Source organism: Mesoplodon bidens (assembly GCF_964165515.1).
Source record: "Mesoplodon bidens genome assembly, chromosome: 3".
NCBI lineage: Eukaryota > Metazoa > Chordata > Mammalia > Artiodactyla > Ziphiidae > Mesoplodon > Mesoplodon bidens.
Window position 1 is genome coordinate 21590734 of NC_138178.1, and position 16805 is coordinate 21607538.

Genomic DNA, 16805 nt, shown 5'->3' on the forward strand with positions numbered 1-16805 from the left:
TGATGAACACTTGGTTTGTTTCAGATATATTATTTCATGAAAATAAAATACATTATGCACATTCTTATACAAATATTTTTGTGTACATATGAACTTATTTCTCTCAGGCATAGAGACTTGAGATATAATTGCTGGGTAATAGAACAGATGTCTGGTTAACTTTATTAGAAACTTCCCAACGGTTTTCCTAAGGGCTTATACCATTTTACATTCACACCAGCAATGTATGAGAGTTATAGTTTCCCTACATCCTTGCTAACACTTGATATTATTATTCTTACAGGTGTCTAGTGGTATTACCCTGTGGTTTTATTTTGCATTTCCCTAGTAATAAGGTTGAGCATCATTTAAAGTAGTGTTGTGAAGTATGTGTTCAAATATTTTGCCATTAAATTTTTTTAGATTATTGATTTGAATTATTTCTTTGTATAAACAAATGTGGTTTCTTTATAATATGAATGTTTTCTCTCAGTGACTGAATTTTTTTCTTAATGGTGTCTACCATACAATTTTGAGCAAGTCATAAGTATCCTTGAAATTATTTTACCCATATTTTCTTAGGATATACTTTACAAGAAATTAAATTTCTAAGTCAGAAAGTGTGTGTGTATGCCTATAAATATACACACAATTCCTCCTCCCCCCAGTTCAGATCCTGTACACACATATTAAAATATTCAGACTAGGTCTTTGGGGCCCCATATTTTAGTCTTACGTTTCCACTAATTATCATTTTCAGATACACACTATAATTTTCCCCTTTCCTCTTATACCTTAACCATATTTCTCATCTATTAAAAAAGAGCCCTCCTAAATATAATAAGGATGAAAAAGAATAAATAGTTGTTAAGAACCTACTATGTGAGGGGCACAGGACTATCATCTGGATATAAATGATCTCATTCAATCCACAGACCAAACCAATGAATTTTATTCTCATTTCATTCTTTATAACTGAAGAAGCTGAAATCTGAGTTACCCAAGCATATCCAATTAGCAAATGGTAGAGACAGGATTCAAATCAGGTGGTCTGCCTCTAAATCTCAGTACGTTTCTCCATTCAACTGGGTGTTTTCTAATAAAATTTCAAGAAAACAGTGTAGCAAAACTGATATAAAAACACAATTTAACTTCCACTTCCAGCACCACGTGTAAAGGCCTTGAAAGTCACCACTACATCCTAGTCACCACTACATCCTAACAGCAAGTAAAAAGCTGAAGAGATGGAAAAATCAACAGCTCTTTCTGGATTCCTAAGAGAGGAGAGAAGAGGACACAACAAACTGCTGTCTCCAAGATTGGAGGGACAGGCGAATACAGGTTTATCGGAACAGAGACTCAGGAGCAGAAATTGACACGAGAGGGAAAACTGCAACTGTAAATGACAATTTGCTAGAAGCTCAGTGCAGACATGTCTGAGAGTTAAAACTCCGGTGGGGAGGCAGGGAGGCTTCCCTGGTGGCACAGTGGTTGAGAGTCCGCCTGCCGATGGAGGGGACACGGGTTCGTGCCCCGGTCAGGGAAGATCCCACATGCCGCAGAGCGGCTGGGCCCGTGAGCCATGGCCGCTGAGCCTGCGCTTCCGGAGCCTGTGCTCCGCAACGGGAGAGGCCACAACAATGAGAGGCCCGCGTACCGCAAAAAACCCCAAAAAACCAAAACTCCAGGGGGAACCAGTCATGGGGGGGCGCAAAAATATTGAGAGACTTACCTTTAGGAGCTCGAGAAGGTCCCCACAATAAATATCAAAGAAAAATTCTCTCAGGCTTACGGCAGGGAAGAGGAAAAGGAACCATTTTAAAATACTCCAGGTCTTAACAAGACCTGCCCTCAGGAGAAATTAATTAACCAGAGCCCAACCTGCCGGGCTATTATCAGAGCATAACTAACACCTGAGCAAGGGAAATACCCAACTCCGGCCCACTCTAGCTATCCTGTCCTACCTAAGGGGAGAGAAAAAAAGAGAAACACGTGAGAAGTTCACAGTCCAGAGGCATAGGTTCACTAAAAGCCTGGGACCTGGTCATGGCTCTATAGAGGGCTTCTCATCCCGATATACCTCACCCCACATTCCTAACGGCCTATTTACAGCAATTCCTTTCACCTGGTACATCATATCTGGCTATCCAGAAAAAATTACGAGGCATACAAACAGGCCGAAACACAATTTGAAGAGACAGGCCAAGCATCAGAACTAGACTTAAATATGGCAGGGAGATTGGAGTTATTAGGCTGGGAATGTAAAACAACTCTCATTAATAGACTAAAGGTCCTAATGGATAAAGTAGACTGTGTGTAAGAATAGATGAGCACTCTAAGCAGAGAGATGGAAATCCTATGAAAGGATCAAAAAGGAATTCTAGATGTAAAAACACCTGTAACAGAAATAAAGAATGCCTTTATGGGCTTATTCATTAAACTACACACAGCTGAGGAAAGAATTTCTCAGCTAGAAGATATATTAATAGAATCCTCAAAAAATAAAGAAACCAAAAGCTAGTTCTTTGAAAAGATCAATAAAATTGATAAGACTCTAGCTAGGCTACTTAAGAAAATGGGAGAGATGGCATGAATTACTAATACCAGAAGTAAAAGAGGGCACATCACTACAGATCTCATAGACATTAAAAGGATAATAAAGGAATGCCGTAAATAACCCCATGCCCACAAATTTGATCACCTAGATGAAATGGACCACTTCCTTGAAAGACACGATCTGCCAAAACTCACACAAGAAGACACAGATGATCCGAATAGTCATATATTTATTAAAGATATTGAAACAATATTGAATAACCTCTCCAAACAGAGAGCATCTAGATATAGACATTATATTCTTCACAAAAATTAACTTAAAATAACCCTAAATGTAAAAAGTAAAACTGTAAGACTCTTTAGAAGATAACCTAGGAGAAAATCTAGATGACCTTGGGTATGGTGATGCCTTTTTAGATACAACATCAAAGACATGATCCATAAAAGAAATAATGGATAAGGTGCACTTCATTAAAATTAAAAATTTCTGCAAGAGTTTATCAAGAGAAGAAGAAGACAAGCCACGGGCTGGAGAAAATATTTGCAAAAGCAGATCTGATAAAGGACTGTTATCTAAAATATACAAACGACTCTTAAAACTCAACAATAAGTTAACAATCAACCCAAGTAAAAAAAGGACCAAAGACCTTACTAGATACCTCACCAAAAATATATAGATGGCAAATGGTCATATGAAAAGAAACTCCACATATGTCATCAGGGAAATTAAAACAGTAATGAGATACCATTACACTCCTATTAGGATGGCTGATTTCTAGAACCCTGAGAACACCAAATGTTGGTAAGGATGTGGATGAACAGGAACTCTCATTCATTGCTGGTATATATACAAAATGGCATAGTCACTTTGGAAGACAAGTTTGGCAGTTTCTTACAAAATTAAACATACTCTTACCATATGATCCAGCAGTTGTACTTTGTTATTTATCCAAAGGAGTTGAAAACTGTGTTCACAGAAAAACCCATCACAGATGTTTACAGCAGCTTTATTCATAACTGTCAAAGTTTGGAAGCAAACAGATGTACTTCAGTTAAGTGAATGGATAAAGTAATTATGATATATCCAGACAATGGAAAAGAGCTATCAAGCCATGAAAAGACATGGAGGAACTTTAAATGCATGTTACTAAGCGAAAGAAGCCAATTTGAAAAGGTTACATACTGTATGATTCCAACTAACTGACATTCTGGAAAAGGCAAAACTATGGAGACATGAAAAGATCAATGGTTTTCAGGCGGTGGGGATGGAGGGAGAGATGAGTAGTCAGCAATCAGAAGAATTTGAGGGTGCTGAAAATACTCTGTATGACATAATGATGGATATAATATGTCATTATGCATTTGTCCAAACCCACAGAATGTACAACACCAGGAATGAACCCTAATTTAACATATGGACTTTACGTGACTATGATGTGTCAGTGTAAGTCCATCCTTAGTAAAAAAAAAAAAAAAAAGCACCACTCTGATGAGTGATGTTGATAATAGGGGAGGCTATGCATGTGTGGGTCTGGGGGATATATGGGAAATCTCTGTACCTCCCTCTCAAATTCATGGTAAACCTAAAATTTCTCTAAAAATAAAATTTTAGAAAACACACCAAGTTTACATTACTTCCCATTTTCTCAATAGGAACATCAATTCAGAGAAGTTACAAAACAGTGAAAAAATAAGCCTGACTTTTCACATTAGGTGAACTGTCTTTTATCTGATTATTATGTATACACAGCATATCAGAGCTAATGTCCCTTTTTTTTTTTTTTTTTTTTTTCTTTTTGCGGTATGCGGGCCTCTCAGTGTTGTGGCCTCTCCCGTTGCGGAGCACAGGCTCCGGATGCGCAGGCCCAGCGGCCATGGCTCACGGGCCCAGCCGCTCCGCGGCATATGGGATCCTCCCAGACCGGGGCACGAACCCGTATCCCCTGCATCGGCAGGCGGACTCTCAACCACTGCGCCACCAGGGAGGCCCTAATGTCCCTTTTTTAAACCTGATATTAACTTAGCAAAACAGAATACATCAAACCACATTCATAATCTGCAGAGTTAAATGCAGCTCCTACAAAAGCCATAATCAGGGATCAAATAGGTAAGAGGAAAACGTTCTTCTTGACCAACACATCAGAAGCAAATCACATTGGAACAAAGGTAGTTTTTACTGTTTTTTGAGCCTGCTGATATACAACTTCACTTTCATAAGCTCCTGAATTTGAAACAAAAAGTGGCGGAGGAGAGGGGGAGGATGGGGAACAGCAATAGAACTGGCACACCTGATATCTGGGAAATGCCAGTTAAGAGAGTGAAGCCACTTTAGAAGATGTGGAGGTAACAACAACCTCACAATAACAGTCATATTTTCATGTTTTGTTACGAGGTTCCCAGAGGGCATGTGTTTAATAGTAGAGATAAAGATTTTCAGTTGCCAGGAGTTCAAACCTTGAACTTTGAGATTCTGTCCAATTAGGTAAAAAGTAAAGAGGAGGAGGGATGGTTTGGAGGCAGGAGGCTAGAAACTGACCAAAGCCATTTGCAGATCTGTAGAAGGAGAAACCATAAATATTTTCCTGCCAGGTTCAGAGTAATTTACAGGTTAAACTTTGATAACGTCTATGTTTTAAGAATTGACCTGTTTTTTAAGGTAACACTTTTTAAAAACATCCAGGTTGACCCAAAGAAAACACCTGACCCTGAGAGCCGTGAGAAAATGAAATGGAATTATCTTGGAAGATTTCAATAGTTTTAGGTTACTTCAGATCATATATTCACTTGCCATAGTAAATACAATGTGAATAAAATAAAGCTTTGGAATGTGCAAAATAATTTTTTAAATAAGCCTTATTTTTAGAACAATTTTATATATTCAGAAAATTTAATTTTCAAACAAGATTTATTTTTCTAGGACAGTTTTAGATTTACAGAAAAATTCAGATTGTAGAGAGAGTTCCCATGTATCTTGTAAACAGTTTCCCCTGTTATTAACATCTGACAACAGTATGGTTTATTTGTTATGATAAACCAGTATTGCTACATTATTATTACATCTGCAGTTTATTCAGATGTCCTTTGTTTTTACCTAATATTCACTCCAAGATTCCATCTGGACACCACATTACATTTAGTCATTAAGTATCTAGGCTCCTTTGGGCTGTGACAGTATCTCAGACTTCTCTTATGCTTGATGTGACCTATACAGTTCCAAGGAGACAGTTTTGGTCAAGTATTTTGTAAGATGTCCGTCTACTGGAATCTTTCCAATGTTTCCCTCACTATGAGACCAGACTATGGGTTACTGGGAGGGAGATCACAAAGATGGGGTACCATCTTCATCACATCATTTCGAGGGTACATACTACCAACGTGACTTGTCCCTGTCAATGCTGACCTTGATCACCTGGCTGAGGTCATGTCTGGCAGGTTTCTCCACGAGAAAGTGACTCATTTCCCCCCTCTCCACACTATACCCTTTGAAGGGAAGTCACTATTTGCACAGCCTACACGTAAGGAGTGAGGATTTACGCTTCATTCTTGAGGGTAATGTACCTACGTAAGTTATTTGGAATTCTGCTGTATGGGATATTTGTCTCTTCTCCTGAACTTATCTAACTATTTTTTATCAAGTATGGACTTACAGATATGTACTTTATACTTTGGGTTATAATCTAATACTGCTTTATTTTTTCATTCAAATTGTTCTAGCTTTGGCCATAGGGAGCTCTGACAGCTGTCTCCTGGGTCTTGCTGACAAATCGCCATCAATTAATGTGTGGGGTGTGTGTGTGCGTGTGTTTAAAGCATTTCCTTACTTTCTGCCACAATACTATGCTCCTTATCATTTTGCATATTTTCAGTGCTAAAATTGGCCATTTCTCCAAGAACTCCTGGTTCTTTCTACTGTAGACTTAGAAACCATGATCTGGGTGCGAGGTATGCTTGTTGCTACTGGGCTGTCATTTCTTTTAGGCTCTCAGATGACAGAGAAAGAAAATATATGTGTTAATCCATGTATAAGTATCTCTATATGTAACCATCTCCATATATTAAGTTAAACATAAGTACATCCTGATGTCTTCAACTCTAATCCATTACAACATGGATCATTCTAGCCTTGTCCCACTGTCATAGTGAAAAAACCTGGCTCCCATCCCCTGCCACCCATTTACAGATGTCCCCCACTTAATGGTGGTTCAAATTATAATTATTTGGCTTAACGATGGTGCAAATGTGTTATGCATTCAGTAGAAAATGTACATCGAATTTTGAATTTTGATCTTTTTCTGGGCTACCAATATGAGGTCTTATACTGTCTCCTGATTCTGGGCAGTGGCAAGTCACAGCTCCCAATCAGCCACAGAATCACGACGGTAAACAACTGATAACGCTTACAACCATTCTGTACCCAGACAACCATTCTGTTTTACATTTTAAGGACAGTATTCAGTAGATTACATGAGATACCCACAGATGCTACAGTATTCTGTAGATTACATGAGATACCCAACACTTTATTATAAACAGGCTTTGTGATATATGGTTTGCTAACTGTAGGCTAATGTAAGTGTCTGAGTACATTTAAGGTAGGCTGGGCTAGGCTATGATGTTCATTCAGTAGGTTAGGTGTATTAAATGCATATTTGACTTACAATATTTTCAACCTACCATGGGTTTATTGAGATATTACCCCATTGTAAGTCAAGGAAGATCTGCATAGGCATACCTTGGAGATATCTGGGCTCAGTTCCAGATGCCTGCAATCAAGCGAATATTGCCATAAAGTGAGTCACATGAAGTTTTTTGTTTCCCTGTGCCTATAAAAGCTATGTTTGCATTATACTATCGTCTAGTAAGTGTGCAATAGCATTATGGCTAAAAAAAACAATGTGTGTACCTTAATTTAAAAATACTTTATTGCTAAAAATGCTAACCATTATCTGACAACACGGGGTGGCCACAAAACTTCAATTTGTAAAAAAAAAAAAAAAGGAATAAACTGAAGCACAGTAAAAGGAGTTATGCCTGTTCTTAATTTTTTAATTCCCAGTATACACGTATAGGTCTCCTCTGCTATCCAAAAGTAGAGCGTTCCTATGAAACCTTTGGTAAGAAAGCAAAGAAGCAATTACCTTAGGACACATCTTGCTAATGGATGCATAAAATAAACCGAGATAGAGATGCTAACAGACAGTTCAAAGCTATGGAAGCTTGATACTGAGCTGTTGAGTGTAGTTCCCAGGGAAGGAGCTTGGCGGTGCCCCTCCCACTGCTTGGGGTGCAAATTATCTCTGTAACAGCTTAGTGCAAAACAAATGCTGAATGCTATTTTTGCTTTTCACCTTTTTTTATAAAAGCAAAATCCTCTTTGGATTTCTTTCGGTTAGTGAAAACAGGTACTAATGTAGGTCTTACTTAAAAGTGAAGTAGCGTAAAGGGAACTTTTGAAAAGCAGGGGATACCTGTATAGCAGTATCAGAACTGGTAATCATACCCCAGTAGTCTCATGAGAAACAACTTTATCAACTGTAGTACAGCACTTATGTGTGGTTCCTTTGCCTTTAATCTTAACAGAATTTACTTAGATCCAAAGTTACTCAGGTCAGTCCTTTTCCCATGTATGCCCGTAACTGGGATTGTTTCATACATTTGAAATGCAGCTGGATTCTCTTGTGACAGTCTGCATTCCTCCCTGGAATGCTCAAACCTCCTATTTTTTTCTAATTTGCATACACTAAAGTCAACTCTTTGTGCTATAAAGCTCTGTGAGTTTTGCTGATGTATGATGTCATGTATCGACCATTTCATTATCATACTGGATAGTTTCACCACCCTAAAAATCCCCTGTGTATCAGCTATTCAATCCTCACTCCCTTTCCCCCATAAGATCTATACTTTTAATGCAATCGGTATCAAAATCCTAATGGCATTTTTTGCAGAAATAGAAAAATCCACTCTAAAATTCATATGGAATCTCAAGGGACCTCAAAAAGGCAAAAAATTCTTGTAAAAGAAGAACAATGTTGCACAAGTAACATCAGTTGCTTATCATCAGGAGCAAAAGTCTGGACATTTCTGCCCACTGCATCTTGATATTGAAGTCACTAAGGAAACACAATGCAGTCAAGCACTGGATGGAACAATGCTTTGCTCACACAGAGAAGAGAAAAACCAAGATCAGTAGTGAGCATCAGTTCCCCATGGCCAGTGGTCCCTCCCAGTAGCTGATGCAAGGCAATTGGTCTGCATGCATCCTTCTTGTACTGCAGCAGAAGAACTCTGTCTCCTCCCCACAGATATAGCAGGATGTTGGCCAGATGCCATATGATGCACATACTTAAGCAGAACAATGGAGCACAGCATTTAATCTGAAATAGGGAAAGATATCCCCACACAAGTTGATAAGTCCAACACAGGCTGTGAGGACTCTTTATCTCTTGATCAAGAAGTGTTCCAGGCTCAAGGCTTATTTTTATGTGTCCAAGTGGGTGTCAAAAGACTCTATGGGGCTTCCCTGGTGGCGCAGTGGTTGAGAGTCTGCTTGCCAATGCAGGGGACACGGGTTCGTGCCCCGGTCTGGGAAGATCCCACATGCTGCAGAGCTGCTGGGCCCATGAGCTATGGCCACTGAGCCTGCGCATCCAGAGTCTGTGCTCCACAATGGGAGAGGCCACAGCAGTGAGAGGCCCACATACTGCAAAAAAAAAAAAAAAAAAAAAAGACTCTACGCATGAGATTGCCTTTCCCAACAAAGTTGGATGATTCACACTTCCTGGTTTCAAAACTTATTATGAAGCTACAGTAATTAAAACAGTGTGGTACTGGCATAAAGACCAATGGAGGAGAATAGAAAGCCCAGGAATAAACCCTTACAGAAACAGTCAAATGACTTTCACAAGGATTCAAGACCATTCAACAGTGAAAGGACAATTTCTTCAACAAATGGTGTGGGAAAACCAGAATGAGTCTGGTAGGGAGAACAGTGAATATTTTTTTTTTTTTTTTTTTTTTTCTTTTTGCGGTATGCGGGCCTCTCACTGTTGTGGCCTCTCCCGTTGCGGAGCACAGGCTCCGGATGCGCAGGCCCAGCGGCCATGGCTCACGGGCCCAGCCGCTCCGCGGCATATGGGATCCTCCCAGACCGGGGCACGAACCCGTATCCCCTGCATCGGCAGGCGGACTCTCAACCACTGCGCCACCAGGGAGGCCCGACAGTGAATATTTTGACAATACCACCTGCCCCAAGTAGTATTGCCTGGAGCTTAAGACCACAGACTGTAGAGGTGGACCGCCTACCTTTAAATCTTGTCTCTACCAATTATCAGCTAAATGACATCAGGCAAATTACTAAACCTTTCTCAATATCAGTTTCCTTATCTGTAAAATTAGGATCATTATATTAGCTACTTCTTCGGGTTGTTCTGAGGATTGAGATAATACATAGAAAACATTTACAACGTCTCTGCCACATGGTACACTGTGTGTTCACGATTACAATTATTTGCAGCACTATCCAAGAGAAAGCAATAGGTGTTCAGCCATTCATTCCTTAGATATTTGCCTAGTGTCTGCTAATGGGTAGAGGGTTGTCCATTGTTCTTTTGCCTAAAATATTTGTCTCTTTCTTTCTTTAAAGTTATTAAGTTTATTTTTATTTTACCCACTAAGATTTATTCTTAATTCCAGAATTATGGCATATTCATAAAAAGCAATGAAGGGAATGTTTGGTAAGGGAGTCATATTGTTTCACCGACAAAAATTTCATAGATCTGTTTCACTGCTTATTAACTCAGAGTTTTCCTACACTGACAATGGAAGGATTCACTCAGTCAGTCAAATACTCTTTTAATGGCTACTCTGTGCAATGAACTAGGAATATACAGAGTGAGATACTACAGCCTTTGATGCTTTTATTGTCTAGTGAGGGAAGCAACATAGTCACATGAAATATAAGACATTCTGGGTGTGGGTATGGAGAGGGAGAAAGAAGCAGGACAGAGTAATGGTAAATTACACATGGAGAGATCTATACGAATATGATTCAAAGTGAAATTTAACATCCAACCACAACCTGGGTAGACTATCTTTTATTTAATGGAAGGAACTACCTAGTGCAGTGAAAACCTGAACTTGAGGTGACAAAATGACCAATAACTCTCATGGACTTGAAAACAATGAAGGAACCATTTTAAATGCTTTGTTTACATTAAAAGTAAAACTTCCATAGCTTATTTCCTTATTTAACAGTGATTATTTGAATTCACCTTTGATATTTGACAATTAGCCCCACTGATTACTGTGGCCTCTAACATGAGGTTTCTGAGTTGGCAGCTTGATATACTGAGAACAGCAGGGAGTGATACTGTACTCTCTGACTACAGAACTTAAATAAATCACGTGATTCTGGAGTCCTTGAGAAACCTTTGTGCTTATTTTTTCAGGCCTTGGGTATTCCATATGCAAGGCAGAGTCTAATCTTTTCCCTCCCATTGAGGTAGAAAATACCAAAGATGAAATGAGTTTATATGTATCTATCCAGCAAGAGGTTCCCTACCGTCCCTGGAGAAGAGTATAATTTGCCTCCTTATATCAAAATAAGGCCAGAATTTCAGTTCACCAAACAGACAGAGAACTGTCACAGTTTAACATGCCCTTTATTCCATATAAAATGCAGTGCCAGGCAACAGAAAGTACTACCTCAAATCACCACCCAGCTACATAATTTGTGGGTACTAGTGCATTTTGAAAACACAGGGCGTCTTATTTGTAAATCATTAAGAATTTCAAAATGGTGACAGCAGAGCATTAAACCATTCACAGGTCACTTCTAAGCTCAGGACTCTGTGTCTTTGCACAGGGGACACTGATGAAGCCCACCCTGCCCAAGTTCTCTGCCTGAAGGCGGGATTTCTGACTTGTCCACGTGCCCGTGAGCACAGCATTGACATTTTTCTGAGAATAAAGGTGAATGGCAGGATTGCCCCGGCTTTACCTCAATCCCTATAGTTCTACCCAAGCCACTAATTGAAACATGGTCTTCAGAGAAGCATTGGAGACCTTGTTACAGAAATGCAAAGAAGCAAGCAAGCATAATTTCCATAAAAGAGAGAAATAATTGAAAGAAATTTACAGACTTCCATTTTTTCTTTCCTTGTTTAAATCTTCTTGAAAGGGACGAGAAAAAATTAGACGATAATGCCTTAGATGATAATTAAAATCTGGTGTTTTCATCTTCTAATGAGAAGACAAGAGTAGTTTCGTGGTTGATGTTTCAGTCAATATAGGCAGGGTTATGCTATTAGAAACAAACAACCCTCTCACTGCAAAGGCTGACCATAACAAAATCTCACTTCTTGCTCCCAGTGTGGTTACAGGTGACTCTCCAGGGCAACTGTCCTTTACGTGGCAACTAAGTTAAGTACTTACTTCAAACATGTATACAAAGGAAATCCACAAACTCATTATAGACCAAAGATTGTCTTCCACTCAAACATATGTTCACTGTCTCCATAGTGGCAAACTAGGGCCAATATTTAGTAATGGAATTTCGTTCACAGCTTTTCCAATTGTGCATTTTCACTCCAAACACTAGAAAGCTACCCTATTAAGTTTTTATAGGAAAGCACAGTTTCCTTTCTCATAGCAACAGGCAGTGAGAATTTGCATTAAAAGTGCAACTATATCAGTTATGCTTTTGTAGCCCCGAGAATCCACTCACTCTCTTTTGCTCAGGCAAATATCAACACAGAAACCAGATGATACATTTTATTTCAATGAAGAGTTTCAAAGAGCCTCAGAGACACAAACAAGATTTATGGCTCTTTAGAAGCTATAGTGTATAAAAACAAAATTACTTCCAAAACTCTATTTTCTTGAAGTTAAATGCAAATCAAATAGGCCCTGGGCTTCCCTGGTGGCACAGTGGTTGAGAGTCCGCCTGCCACTGCAGGGGACACGGGTTCATGCCCCAGTCCAGGAAGATGCCACATGCCGCGGAGCGGCTGGGCCCGTGAGCCTTGGCGCTGAGCCTGCACGTCTGGAGCCTGTGCTCCACAATGGGAGAGGCCACAACAGTGAGAGGCCTGCGTACCGCAAAAAAAAAAAAAAAAAAAAAAGGCCCTAATCTACTCAGCATTTATCTAGTGCCACTTGCTGTAGTGTCTGGAAATTTAACATGATTATTTAGCATTTATATGGCACTTTCTATCTGCTGTTTTTAAAAAGCACTCTGCTCAGTCATTTTTAATTTACTCCACAAGCTTTGACAGGCCAATCAATCCCATTTTACAGTTGAGGATACCGTGATGATTTGAAGTTCCCGTGGCATCATAAGGACCCCAGTGCCTGACCTAGTAAGTCTGCTTGTCTCAGGATATGGGGCCTCTGCATTTCCTGCCAAAGCCAGTAAATAGGCTTGGGCAGGAACCTAAATCTCAGACATGCCTCAAACCTTCCTTAGTTTAGCTCAGGATTCCCCAACCCTGTAAGGAACTGGGCCGCACAGCAGGAGATGAGTGGCGGGCAGGTGGGCAAAGCTTTATCTGCTGCTCCCTATCGCTCCCCATCGCTTGTATTATCGCCTGAACCATCACCCTCTCCACAACCTTCGGTGGAAAAATTGTCTTCCACGAAACCGGTCCCTGGTGCCAAAAAGGTTGGGGACCACTGGTTTAACCAATTGGTTTTAGTCATCCTCAATATTTTTGTTTCACTTGATGCCTGATTGAAAAAATTTGTATCTACTGGCTGATGCACTCCTGTTGGTTGCGATAGACTAGCAGAAGTTTCTGAATAGATAAAATAATTTGCAAATTATGTGTAATTCACAGAGACCTGGCTATATCTTCTCTCTCTCTCTCCCACTGGTTGGGACTCAGTGGTGTGGCTTGATAATATAGTGTAAAGAGACTCCATGCGACATTGAGATCAAGGTCATAGTTGATTCCAGCATCACATTATCACATTTCTTATGGATTGCACACATGCCCATGAGGCTTAATTTACAAGTGCACGATCTTTCACAGTTGATCCTGGACACAAGCGATCAGTACAATCCATCTCCAGGGCAATTCTGTCTCTGTGGTTGAGAAAACAATTCAAACTATGTGAAGAGAAATACCTACTTCCTCTAAGAAACTTTTGAGGTTCTTCTTGATAAGATTGTTTCTCTTTCCATCACCAATTATAGTTCTTTTGTTCTGCACATAATTGACTTCACAGGCTTTTTTGGATACAGAATTTATTCCTATGTGTGTACATCTCTCTTGCTCAAATGTAAAGCACCCTGAATTCAGTCTTTGCTTTTATATCTTTAAATACATTCACATGTCCTTTTATATCTTTAAATACATTCACAGACTTCTGCACGTAAGCATCCAATTTATCTTTGTTAAATATAATTTAATAACATCTATTTTTATTTCAAAATTTCTCAAGATGTCTCCATTTTCAGTTATTAGCAGACCCATGCCTAGGTGTGAGTATTTATATTAAAATGCTTTTGGAGTAATTTTCTGACCTGCTTTGAAAAACTCTGACTTAGAATTTTTACCCATACACAGAGACATAAGAAAATCTAAACATGAGCTTAGAATTAAATAGAGACTAAAAATGAAATTTTACTAGGGTTCTCTAGAACTCTATTTGTGTCATCTCACTTAAAAACTTCTGCAGGTTTTCCTAGATAGAGTCAGATACTTCCGGCGTTGTTAACCTCTTAGACTACTTTGAACTCTGCTGGAATTATAGCATGTGGTATGCTGTGTGACATTTATGTATTTACATAACTGTTCCTAATACCAGAATGTAAATTCCTTGACAGGGAGAGCCTGTGTTTTATCTCTGTAACCCTACTGCCTTGCATAAAGCAGTGTTTAGAATGATGCTCAATATATTCTTATTATGAATAAGTCATTTGAAAGTTGGGTAATAGAGACTGGTATAGATAACTTCTAAGGCTATTTTAAGTGATGCCACAATGCTCATAATGAATGGATTAAAAAAAGACTTTCTGTAAGGCAACCATTAAACTGCCTAGTTTCCCAGTATTTGGAACAGGATAAGGAAACCTGATTATGTAAAGAGACTAGAATAATGACATCTACCCCACGATTCCCAGGAGATTTCAAAGCAAGGTCTCTGTCACAAACATATACCAGTTCCAACAAGGTCCATATGCACTGAATTCCTTCAGCAAGACTTCTTTGCATTTCCGATGGATGCATGGATGAGTAACATAGAATTTCCTGAAAACTGTGGGGTTAATGTTGTGGGGATGTTACAGCAGTGGATGGCGCTGGCGTAAATATAACTGATGCAATTTCAAAGATGCTACCAGAGAACCTTTAGGCAACCGTTCAGTATCTCCTTTTCCTCATTTCCTATTTGGGCTGGAAGGGATAAACTGAAGAATGTGCTAAGCTGCTCCTTAATGTTTTTCCTCTTGTTATTGGTTATAGCCGAGTTTTGTCCCCTGTTTACTGAGAACTCTAAAAGATTGGACTGATGTTTAAATCTGAATTTAATTAAGTTTTAAATGACAATCTGCTTACTCCATCTTCCTTTCAATTTGCATCAATAAGCATCTGCCAAAAGAATATTCAGAAGCATTTTGACTGAAAGTTTGCTTTAGTAATTATCACACCAACCTCAGCCTTTCTTGTTTTCTTTTTTTTACGACTTCCTTTCCACCACAATACTTCCTATATGTGAAAGCATCTTTAATTGAAAGAGTTAACATAGATATAAAAATAGTTTTTTTGGAAAAAGAAAAAAAGAAACCACTTGCATTGTAAGACATTTTGATTCAGAAAAGTAACTACATGGAAAAAAAGGTAGTGCATCTACAGCAATACTTAAGACTCTCACTTGCATTTTATCTGTGATGTTTTAATGACCTCATACCAAAGCTCTCTCTACTTTTTCTTCCAAATAATCCAGGAAATTCTCCAGTCCAGTGCAAAGAGTTTCTAGGTCCAGTAGGCTATGGCTACTCCCTGCATTTAATGATACAGTGGGGAAAAAAATGCTATTCTTATTGAACTTGAACACTTGTCTCTTGAGCATTGTTGAGCTATGGTCTGAGTTATTCAAGCTTATCTCATAGTGGTCCAGATTCCCTTGTCTCCCTCTGAAATCCTATTGGCTCTTCCCTACACTCCTCTCCCCCAGTTGAAGACACTGGGGAAATGCATCTATTTATTTTTTTGCTTCTGCTTTAATGGATGCTGAATTCCAATCCTGAAAAACATAATTGGTGTTCTGAGCACCCAATTCCACTGTGTACGTGGAGGGGAGAGGGGTTTCCCACACCAACAAGCAATTCTCAGACACTAGCTGGGTGTCCTATAAGTCAACTCAGTTCTGACACTATCTACCCAGAGACAGCATCAGATTCCACAGTTCAAAGGCTCAGTCTTACAAGACTGTCTCTCCCCCACCCCAACTTCCCTGCCAGTTGCAAGCCCAGGTTTCACCTGTGCATCTGACTGACCAGCTGTAGAGTGAGTGTCCCAACTCCTCTTTGGGGGTCGATTACTTTGCTAGAGTCGGAAAAACATTTTACTTACGAGATCACCAGTTTATTAGGAAACAATGTAACTCAAGAACAGCCAGATGGAGGAGATGCACAGGGCACTGCATGGAAAAGCACGTGGAGCTTCCACGCTCTCACTCAAAATGCTCCTCTGCCCGAACCTCCGTGTGTTCACACACTGTGGAGGCCTTAAAAACCCATACTTTGGGGATTTTATTAAAGCTTCATTATAAAGGCATAATTGATTAAATCATTGGCCATTAGTGATTGATTCAACCTCCAGCCCCTCTTGATCCCAGGAGGTCAGGGGGCGGGACTGAAAATTCCAACCCTCTAATCACATGGCTGGTTTCCCTGGTGTAAGGAGCAGGACCCTAGGGGGCCTTCCCAGAACAGACCCCTCCCCCATATCCTCTGCTGTAGCTCTTCCCCAGAGTACCTAGATGATAGTATCTGATGCACATTTCCCGAGTTGTTTTGCAGATGCTGGGACCTCCACCAAATGAAAGAAGTGAATGCATCCCCTCTGGAGACTGGCCAGAATCAGGAAATATTTGCAAAAATTTATTGCCTTTTTACTGTACCTCACCATCAATAAACAGAGAATTGTGTGTGAGCTGATCACATACCCTGGGACTCCCCTCCCTCGCCTGGCCTTTAAAAACGCTTTGCTGAAACCCATTTGGGAGCTTGGGTTTTTTTGAGTACTAGCTGTCCCAGACTCCTTGTC